Source organism: Adiantum capillus-veneris, chromosome 25, assembly GCF_014529385.1.
Source record: "Adiantum capillus-veneris isolate H3 chromosome 25, ASM1452938v2, whole genome shotgun sequence".
Lineage (NCBI taxonomy): Eukaryota > Viridiplantae > Streptophyta > Polypodiopsida > Polypodiales > Pteridaceae > Adiantum > Adiantum capillus-veneris.
Window position 1 is genome coordinate 133,681,088 of NC_140955.1, and position 9,490 is coordinate 133,690,577.

At 42.7% G+C, this 9,490-nt stretch overlaps 1 pseudogene; it reads left to right on the forward strand.

The window, feature by feature from the left end:
* Window positions 1-8,093: 8,093 nt before the first annotated feature.
* LOC147425678 (uncharacterized) lies at window positions 8,094-8,723 on the forward strand (annotated as a pseudogene).
* Window positions 8,724-9,490: the final 767 nt, after the last annotated feature.

Below are 9,490 nucleotides of genomic sequence, written 5' to 3' on the forward strand. Positions count from 1 at the left end.
ATGTGACCATCCGACGCAACATTGTCCTGACTATAGACCTAAGACTCCACCAGGGTTTGAGCATGTTATGTCTCAACCGCCTAGATATCATCCTGTAGCGGAACAAGTGTTCTTAAGTGAAAGACCCATAACTACTAGAAAAGCATATGAGAGTCATGAGCTTCAAATAGAAAGATATGTGGTAGATTAGAGGCCACTTCAAGGTCAATATCAAGTATTGCCACAACAACCAAGACATCCATGTGACAGATGTGGTAGTAGTGATCACTTGATTAAGGATTGTCCACACCATGATATCATGATAAATGTATATTGTAATGAGTGTGCAGTCACACATATGATTTTGGATTGTCCTAAGAGTCCAAGAAAGAAAGGTAAAATGTAACCACATGTTACCTTTCCTTCTACCAGCAAATCAGAGAAAGAACGAGCCGCAACAAAAGGAGAGACGACAACAACAACAGAGCAAGAAACAATTGCAAAAGAACAAGTGCTTAAACAACAAGAAGATGAAAGTAAGCAAGTTGCTCCAGTAAACGTTGTCACAAGAGCACAAGAAAAAGTGCAAGAGCAGAAGCCTACAGATGGAGAGACTATGAAGAGTTACAAAAGCCGTAGAAACTCTAGACGAGCAAGAAGGACTAGAATGAAAGCGAGACTAGAAAGGGAGAAAGGAGAAGAAAAGGCTGTTACAACTGATTTGGAAACAACTCAAGAGCAACAGACACAGCAAAGGGAAGATGAAACCCTTAAACCAGCTGAAGCACCCAAGAGTGCTACTTCAGGAGGATCTGTCCTAGTGGACAAAGTGAATGAGCCTTTAGACGCGATTTTACAGGCTTATGAGGATAGATTGTCAAATAGACAGACCTTAGAACAAAGATGGATGACTTATCCTTATCCTAAACTAGAGAAGCAGAGGCTAGAAATGTGTAAGCAACTCATTGAAACTGCTCAAGCATTGCTAGAACCACCTCCACCAGAATTGAAGGATAGGATAGTCACCCCAGTGCACAAAGATGAGAGCATTAAAGTAGACGAATTTCCTAGAGAAGAGGTAGATCATAGGGAAGAACCACTGCCAAGGTCACAAGACTCGAGGGTAGTCCAAAATACAACAGATGAATCAATGAGGGATTTCCCACCCTATGTTCCTATAGTTGAGGAGCAGTGGCCAGAGGAGTTATGGAAGGCTGTCCGAGATGCCCAAAAAAGAGAAGAGGATGCTGGACCAGCACCATTTCCTGAAATCACATTAGATAGACTACAAATGAGTGTTGATGCGAGGTCATATCATGGTGATGTAGGATCGATAGCCTCCGAAGACAGTAGACCTGCATCGTTAAGAACTTTGCCACAGTACATGGGAGATTTTGAGGCAAAGTCTGAGATTGTGAGAGTTCCATCACAGAGGCTAGGAGGGACAAAATAATTGGACACAAAAATTTTGACTGACTTTCTATCAACGCCAGTGAAGTGCACAATTACATTGGCAGAACTTTTGAAAATCAGGCCAAGTATGTGGATGGATATAGGAAAATGCTTGGAAAAAATTGGGATCAAAAGCCCGTTAAGGTTCCTAGAAAAAGAGCTAGATGAGATCGAGAAGCCTAGATCAAATGTAAGACCGGTACCTCTGAACAAAGTAGGAGAGTACTGTGAAGGAGAAGATGGTAATGCCACTTTGCCTGTCAAGTACAATGGGATTGAAACGAAAGCTATACTTGACAGCGGAGCAGGAATTGCCATAGTAACAAAACGAATATGGGAGAAATGGGGTAGGCCCGCCTTTAGAACAAACAGAATAAAATTAAAGTTAGCGGATGGGCATGTGGAAAGACCCATGGGATTGCTAGAAGCGATAGTGGTGTCTTCTTGTGGTATAGAGTATGCGCATACTTTTGCTATAGTTGACTTTGGCAAGAAAAATAACTATGAAATCATCCTTGGAAGACCATTCATGAGGCAACTCAAGATGGTACAAGATTGGGGTTATGATTATCTATACTTGAGACATGCTGAAACCACAACACGTGTAAATATGAGAAATCATAGTTACCAAGATGTAACTAGAACGCCCGTGGAAGATTTTGATTCTGCAACACAAAGTGGATCAACAGACCATCCATGGATGGGCAAAAAGAAAGAAATATGGATGTGCGGAGCATTGGAATGTAGTGACTTTGGGAGAAATGAGAATTCCTTAGAGAGGGTCTTAGAAGATGATGCTTACATAAGAGAACCTTTTCCGGAAGAGGCGTTAGAACCGCTAGAGTGGACTCAGATATTAGCTACTTTGGATGTCTGTGTTAATGAGACCACACCAACAAAATTTTACGATGAGAATGGGTATGACATAGTCCCCTACTACATGCTAAGGGTTATGTGTGAGACAGATGAAGAATCTGAGTATGAGTTCAAAACAGGGTTATTAGATATGGGGATAACACAAAACCAGATACCTAGCCCGAATACTGGTCATATAGAAATAGGTGCTCTTTGCGATCAGTGTGCGATAACACACTTGATTACAAACTATCCAACTCGAATGCATAGTATAAAGGAGGAGCCGCAAGTCAACAAAGCAAAGTTGCAGGAAGAAGGGCTAAGATCCAAAGAAGATGCTTCAGGTCCAACGCCTACAAACGAGAAATATGAAGACTTGGAATCAATCAAAGAAGAGGTGCAGCAAGTGACAGGAAGTTCAGACACTATTGGTGACATTTCAACAGCTGAAGTCGAGGAAGAAGAGCCTATGACTCTGCAGGAACCAAATGTTGATTTTGTCTCTCCAAAAGACATATGAGAGGGAATGGTGGTCAACCAGGAGCTAGAACACACAGATGAACTCAGAAGTGTGAACAATGAAGAAGAAGATGACAAGGAGTCCAGGCCAAAGATTGCTCAAGTCACTCAAGAGAACACAGGCAATCTAGTACCAAAGAAGATCAACTTTTTGCTAAGTGCACAAGACAGAGTCAAGATGAATTTTATGGCACAAATTGATACAAATTCCACGACTAATGTCATGTCATATGGCATGTGGTTACTTCTAGGTAAGCCAAAGCTTTATGATATTCAGATAAAGGTAAATCTCTCACCTGAAGTAGATGTTATAAGTATGGGGATTGCAGAAGCTACTCTCCAACTACACTCACAGAATGTCAAAGAAAAATTCTTGGTGGTAGATTCTCGAAAAATGGGAACACACTTGATTTTGTCCAAGCCATGGGCACAAGTCTTTGAAGACGAGCCTGAATCTTCAACAATGGTCATCACGACAAGCTATCAAGTGGCAATAGAGGTCAAGCATAATATAGTTCAAAGATTCTTGGCTATTGAAAAAGGCAAAGCTAAAGTAAGCCCACAATCTCTAGCCCAGCCAATGAAAGTGCAAGACAAAGCCTCGACATCAAAATCCAAACCATCAACAAAACAATGGAAACCCAAGCAAAAAGTCTATCAACCGAAGTTTCCATCGCCCGAAAGTCTCCAAAGGAAGTCAAAACAGGTCAACCAAGTGCTAGTATCCAAGGCACAAATTAAAGTTAATGATCCAATTTGGATACAATCACAGGAACAACCTCAACAAAAAAAGGTAACAGGATGGATCAAATCAAGCGAGTCAATTATTGCACAAGGATATAAGAAAGGAAATTCAGATGTTTGGGTCAACAAGCCCAAGATAACAGCCTGGCGATATCCATCCCATGACAACCACTCAGTCAGGAATCAACAAAGCCGTCAACGTCAATCACATAACTCAACCAAGAGAAAGGACAGGTACAAAAAGCAAAAGAGAAGGTCTTCCACTGGACAAACCATACGACAAGTCTGGGTAATAAAATCAGAATTCTACTAGAGTACCCAACAAAGTCAAGTGAAGATCACCTCCAAGCAAGTCCAAAGATTCATTCTAGTCGAGTTACTCAAAGCACAAGGATTCTATGAGAGTAACTTTCAAATCTGGTTACCTAAGGTAGTAGCTTATCAAGGAATCACCCAGGAAAAGCAAGAAACATCAAGAAATCAAGAGCAACCACCCGCTACACCCAAGAGTACTACAACCTATAGATGGATCCCTCGTCAATTACTACAAGAGCACGGCTTTTACAAAAGTAACAACCATATTTGGAAATTAAAGACAAGGTACCATCAAGTCAAAGAAGAAACAAGGCAAGTGGCAAAGGAGATCACACCAGGTCCAAGAACAATGTGGGTTCCAAAATCCGCAATTGAGGCTCAACAACAAGAAAGATACACAACTCCTTTATAGCCTCTTAACAACAAAAAGAAAGCAACGATAAATGAGGAGGTCACAGTTTTGAAGAACACTATGTGGAAGAAGAAGACTTCATCAACCATTGCTTCAACATCAATACCTGCCTCATCAAGCGACCACAATTTTCTATCAAGGAATGAAGAGCAGATATATGCCAATGTATTGGACAACATGGCATCTCAAACAGAAACTAACGAGAAAGGCCTAAACATCAAAAGCATATGGAATTGGATTTCAGGCCGCGATCAGGTAAGTCCAAGTAGCCATTAAACTTACATGGCATAAGAGTCTAGAGTCGGGCAGCTAAGCCACTAAATGAGCAAAGTGTCAGACCCAAGCTTCAAGTTAATATTTTTCTGTGGTCTATGAGTCTAGCTAATACGTATAAGCTCAAGCTGGAGAGTTGAGCATACATAAAGTCATGTCGCTCATGCTGGAAGAGGTGAGCATAAGAGTCAAATTCCATATAATATCTAAGGTGGAGAAGGCGGAGTAGTCCAAAACAAAAACACTCACGCACTTGACACAGTGAGGAAGAGTGGAGAAACCTCGACAACAAAAACCCTTCTTGTGAGTAGTGAAAGCTTTTGAAGCACTCATGCTATATGTTTTGCTCGCTACACTAACTCCATGAAGAACCCATCAATACTCTTCTCTCGCACCGCATCTTGTTTAACATGCATAACTCTGTGCAAGCATATAGATGTCCCATCATTGGACATATGCATTAGGCACTCTTTTTTATTCCACCCATGCACTTACACAACCAAATGACGATGACCAAGCGGAAACAGGTTTTATGAGCCTTTGCTCAACAACAATGACTCTGACTTCAAGCTACTAACAGTTATCCATGTATATCAAGCCCATACTAGTAGCCATATAGCCATATGTACTTTAACTCAGCATAACTCTATAACATCAGAACCTAAGTACATATAGCCTCACATTTAATTATGACTAAAGACATTTTTTCCCACTGGGTTTTTCCCTTTAGTCTTATCCAGGTATCCAAAACCTTCATTTTGTATACACGCTATATTTTACTTTTACTCTTTTATTTTTTATAAGAACAAAAACAAGAAGAACCACGATATCCCCACACTACTAATTGCAAATCTACTGACAAGTCAAAAGGGAGAGGCCAAAAAGCAGCTTGACAAAGCTTCAAGTCAACTTACAGGCACGACTTCCAGATAACAACCAAAGGAAAAGCAAACTAGAGCTACAATGACAACGACCTGTTGCACCAACAAGTCGATACAACCTCATGCAATTCAAGATACAACAACCAATTGGAGGGGGAGAGTTCCATGCTTCAGATACACTACAGGCACAACTTCAAGGCAGCTTTAACATCACGCAAAGCAACCAACTGCAGAAGAGGCTGCCACAACAACTTCAACCAACACCAAGACATCAAGAACTCGTCAAGGCCAGCAAAGACATAGGGTCTTGTCGGGGACGACAAGAATTGGGAGGGGGAGAGTGTTGAAAGGACGCCCTTTCAACAACGTTTCCATAAAGATTCCATTAAGATTCCTCAAAGATTCCATAAAGATTCCACATGAAGATGGTGATGAAGTAATGAAGATGAAGATGGATGCTGCAACATGAAGATACGAGTTCATGGACGTCATCGAATATCCCGTTATTATTATTTTGAGCCATTACGGCCACTTTTGTAATGTTTACGGGAACCTCATATTTTAAATCGGCACTTGTAGTTTGGCCGCAGATGCTTGTATAATGAGTAAAGCCAACTCAGTTTCTTGTAATTAAGCTCTGTAGAAGCCTATGGACAATTCAAGTCATTTGGCCGGACATTAGGTTTGAAGGCTTTGTATATAAGCTAAAACCTAAGGCTTTGTAAAGGACACATTACGTTATCTCAAATAATATACAGTCGTGGGTTTTGCAGCACACAGTAGTGAGCTTCACGCACACACACCATCGCGCACACTAATCACATTGCAGATATGAGAGTAGGAGCGTGTTAGCATCGAGGAGCTCTCCGCGTTGACGAAAGCAATGCAAGCCGAGGACCATATCGCGAGCCCGCCTGCTACGAGCTATATTTGGTCGTAAGTACCTCAAACGACATCCGATCTGAATGATCAAGTAGTCGTTAGAATCAGGGCGAGAAGCTCTTCGTGTTGATGTGTTTGTAGATCAGTTCCGGACACTTTGAAAATTGCTGTTTTGAGTCTATCGCGACAGCGATTAGAGGTCTTACAGTTATGGTTTTCAGGGTTTAGGTGTTTGGCCATATAGGATATGTCCTTGTGAGTCTTGCCCTCCGATTTCGAGTCATTCCGATATGATTTGAGACTGTTTCGAGCTTGTAGTGTTTCGTAGGATGCGTTGTCCGTTTCTTTGCTTTATGGTAGTGTTGTGATAGGATTAGTGACTGTAGAGTGTTGTTCGTGTCTAGCTCAGGGTTGACAACCTAGAGATTGCCTCCATGCCCTAGTCGGGTCAGCTACGTCCTCGGATTGACAGTTTGTTGGTCTGTGTTCTCGCTGAGCTCCATCGTCCGTCGCGGCGTACCCGCTAACAGTAACTCAAGAATACAACGTTTGCGATCTCTTTTGATTCGCATGCCAAGAAAGTGTGTAGCATCCCCCAAATCTTTCATTGCAAAATTATTGCTAAGTATTTTCTTCAAGTGGGCAATTTTCGCAATGGATTTCCTAGATATAAGCATGTCATCAACATACAAAACTAGAATGATCATCGAGCCATCATCTAGCTTTCTTGGTGACTAAAGATCAAGCTCAGGAAGCGACAAAAAATCAGCCTAGATTCCTACAATTTGAAACTTCTCGAACAAACCAAATTTGAAAGCGGATCAATCAAACCTCAAAGAAAAACATGGATAGCCAAATGTGGAAAAATGAAAGCAAAGAATCTGAAGGAGAAAAAAAATTGGAAGCGGAATTGCGCCAAAAAAAGAATAGCTTAGACACGAGCAAGAGAGAAATAAAGACAAAAAAAGAGTAGCAACTAAGGTTTTTGAGGGTACCAAAGCACAAAGTAGCATATACATAAGTTTAGTTAGCATGGCTGACAATAATAAAGAGAGTAGGATATTGACAACTTTGATTTTGCACATGAAGATAAGCCAAAGTCACTCAACAACTTTGTGCTCATGGGATTTCCCTACCTCTCCAAGAAGAGAGAGAGCTTATGAAGCCTCTTGTTGAGACTTCCAAAAGAAGACTCTCCCCGATAATAGAAGAGGAGGAATCCAATGAACGAGAAAGAAGTGAATCTCCGAATTCCTTTGAAGATTTGGCTCCACAAAGATGACGGTTTCGATGATGCCCAACTCCTCCCAAGAATAAAAGATCATCCTATAGTCCTTCTCCTCGTCACTATGAAATGGAAGAGACAAAACAAAGGAAGAAAAAGGAAAGAAAGAGGTCACCCTTTTCTCCTTCTTCATCACCTTCCTCCTCTTTCGACAAAAGCAACGACTATTCTTCTAGAGCATACAAGAGGAGAGGACATCGCTATCCTGCCAAGGGTAGGACTAGATGGGCACGGCCCGAGCAATGTGCCGCACACACATTCAGTAAAGGGGTCTATATATGGAAGAGGGCCAGGGGCCTATATATAGGATGGTTGGGAGGTTATTCATATGTCTGTCTACCCGCTGGCCTTACACTGGTATCAGAGCTCAGGGGAGAAGGGGGAGGAAGAAAGAGGCATGGAGGCCATGGATCTTCGTTCTCTCTCTCTCTCGATCTCTCTCTCTCTCTTTGCGGTTCATGGAAGCTCGCCCTCCTTTCGGCGAAGAAGGAGCAGCATGGCAGAGTCCTTTCATGGATGCATAGCAAGGTCGTGCTGCAAGAAGTCCATGGCAGAGAGGGAAAGCAAAGGAAGGCATGGATCTTTGGCTTTTATCTCTCGGCACAAAGAACCGTGGGCAACAACCCTAGCATGGACGAGGGTGTGTCGGCGACCTGAATCAAATCAGCCATGCATGGTCTCTAGAGAATCGCCCTGGGCCAAGGAAGCGATGTTGACACAGTCTCTTGGCTAGCCAGCGCCTGTAGCGCGTCCCCATGCAAGGTTTTTGGCCTGCGCAGGCGGCAGCTGCTGCCATCGCCCAAAAACGTCTTCTTTTTACTTTCTTTTTACATTGGTGGGTGCCCTAGGGTGCCCACGGCCACCCCAGGGGCCCCACCACACCAACCATGGCCAGGACACTGTCTCCTTCTCGAAATCGGCCAGGGCTGCGACTAAGACACGACATCGGCAAGGCTGTATGGGATGTTTTTCACACAAAATTTTTTCATATATCTGCAGACAATTGTATTCGACCTCGGCATTCCACCCTCGGCGTTTTTCTCAGGAAAGCACACACGTTTTATACGACGGGGCTTGTCGCCATGGCAATCGAAAGGGCTACCCGTCAACACAAAAGCGAGGTTAGGTGATTATGGTTGCATGCAACCAAGCAAGCAAGCAAGTGCGACGACGACTGATATAGCTCTTTGACCTTCAAAGGCAAGGTATGCATAGATTTGGTTTTTGTTTGCCAAAGTTTTTCAGACATGCTGTGTAATTTTTGCATGCACTAGACGAGTAAGTGTTTTGGCCTCACATCCACAAGCAAGGCTGGTAACAACTATTTTTACACACATGCCAAGCACAAGGTGCTTCTGTGGTTAGAACAATCATGACAAGCCTCATATACTTTGCCTGAAACATATATGAGTGCAATTTAGACACTCCCAGCACAAGCACGGCTTGTGACAGCTGTTTTAAGCATTACCATTTTGTTCACATCGAATCAATGTTTCACATGCCAACATGGCTCAAGCATGGCTTGAGTACTTGCAGCCCTGATCTGCTGCACGGATAATCAGCAGTTCACTTTTGATGCCCATGGAATCTCAAGGAGATCGGCACACCCTGTGGCTCGGCTTCATGAAGGGTGCACAGAGCTCGGCATGGCCAACCTCTTGTCACTACTTTCAGAATCCGACAAAGATGCTAGCCCAGAGCTAACCACTTTCAGTTGAAATTGCTTGACAAGGTCAATTTTTTTGTACATGATCGACAAGGCTTATTCTCTTTGCTATGGCATATGTCGTCAATAGCATTTGTTGGCAACGAGGCCAGACATAGTTATATGAAGCAAGGCTTCAATTTCTGCATCTTGCATTGAGCTTCCCCACGTTTGGTCTATGCTAGGAG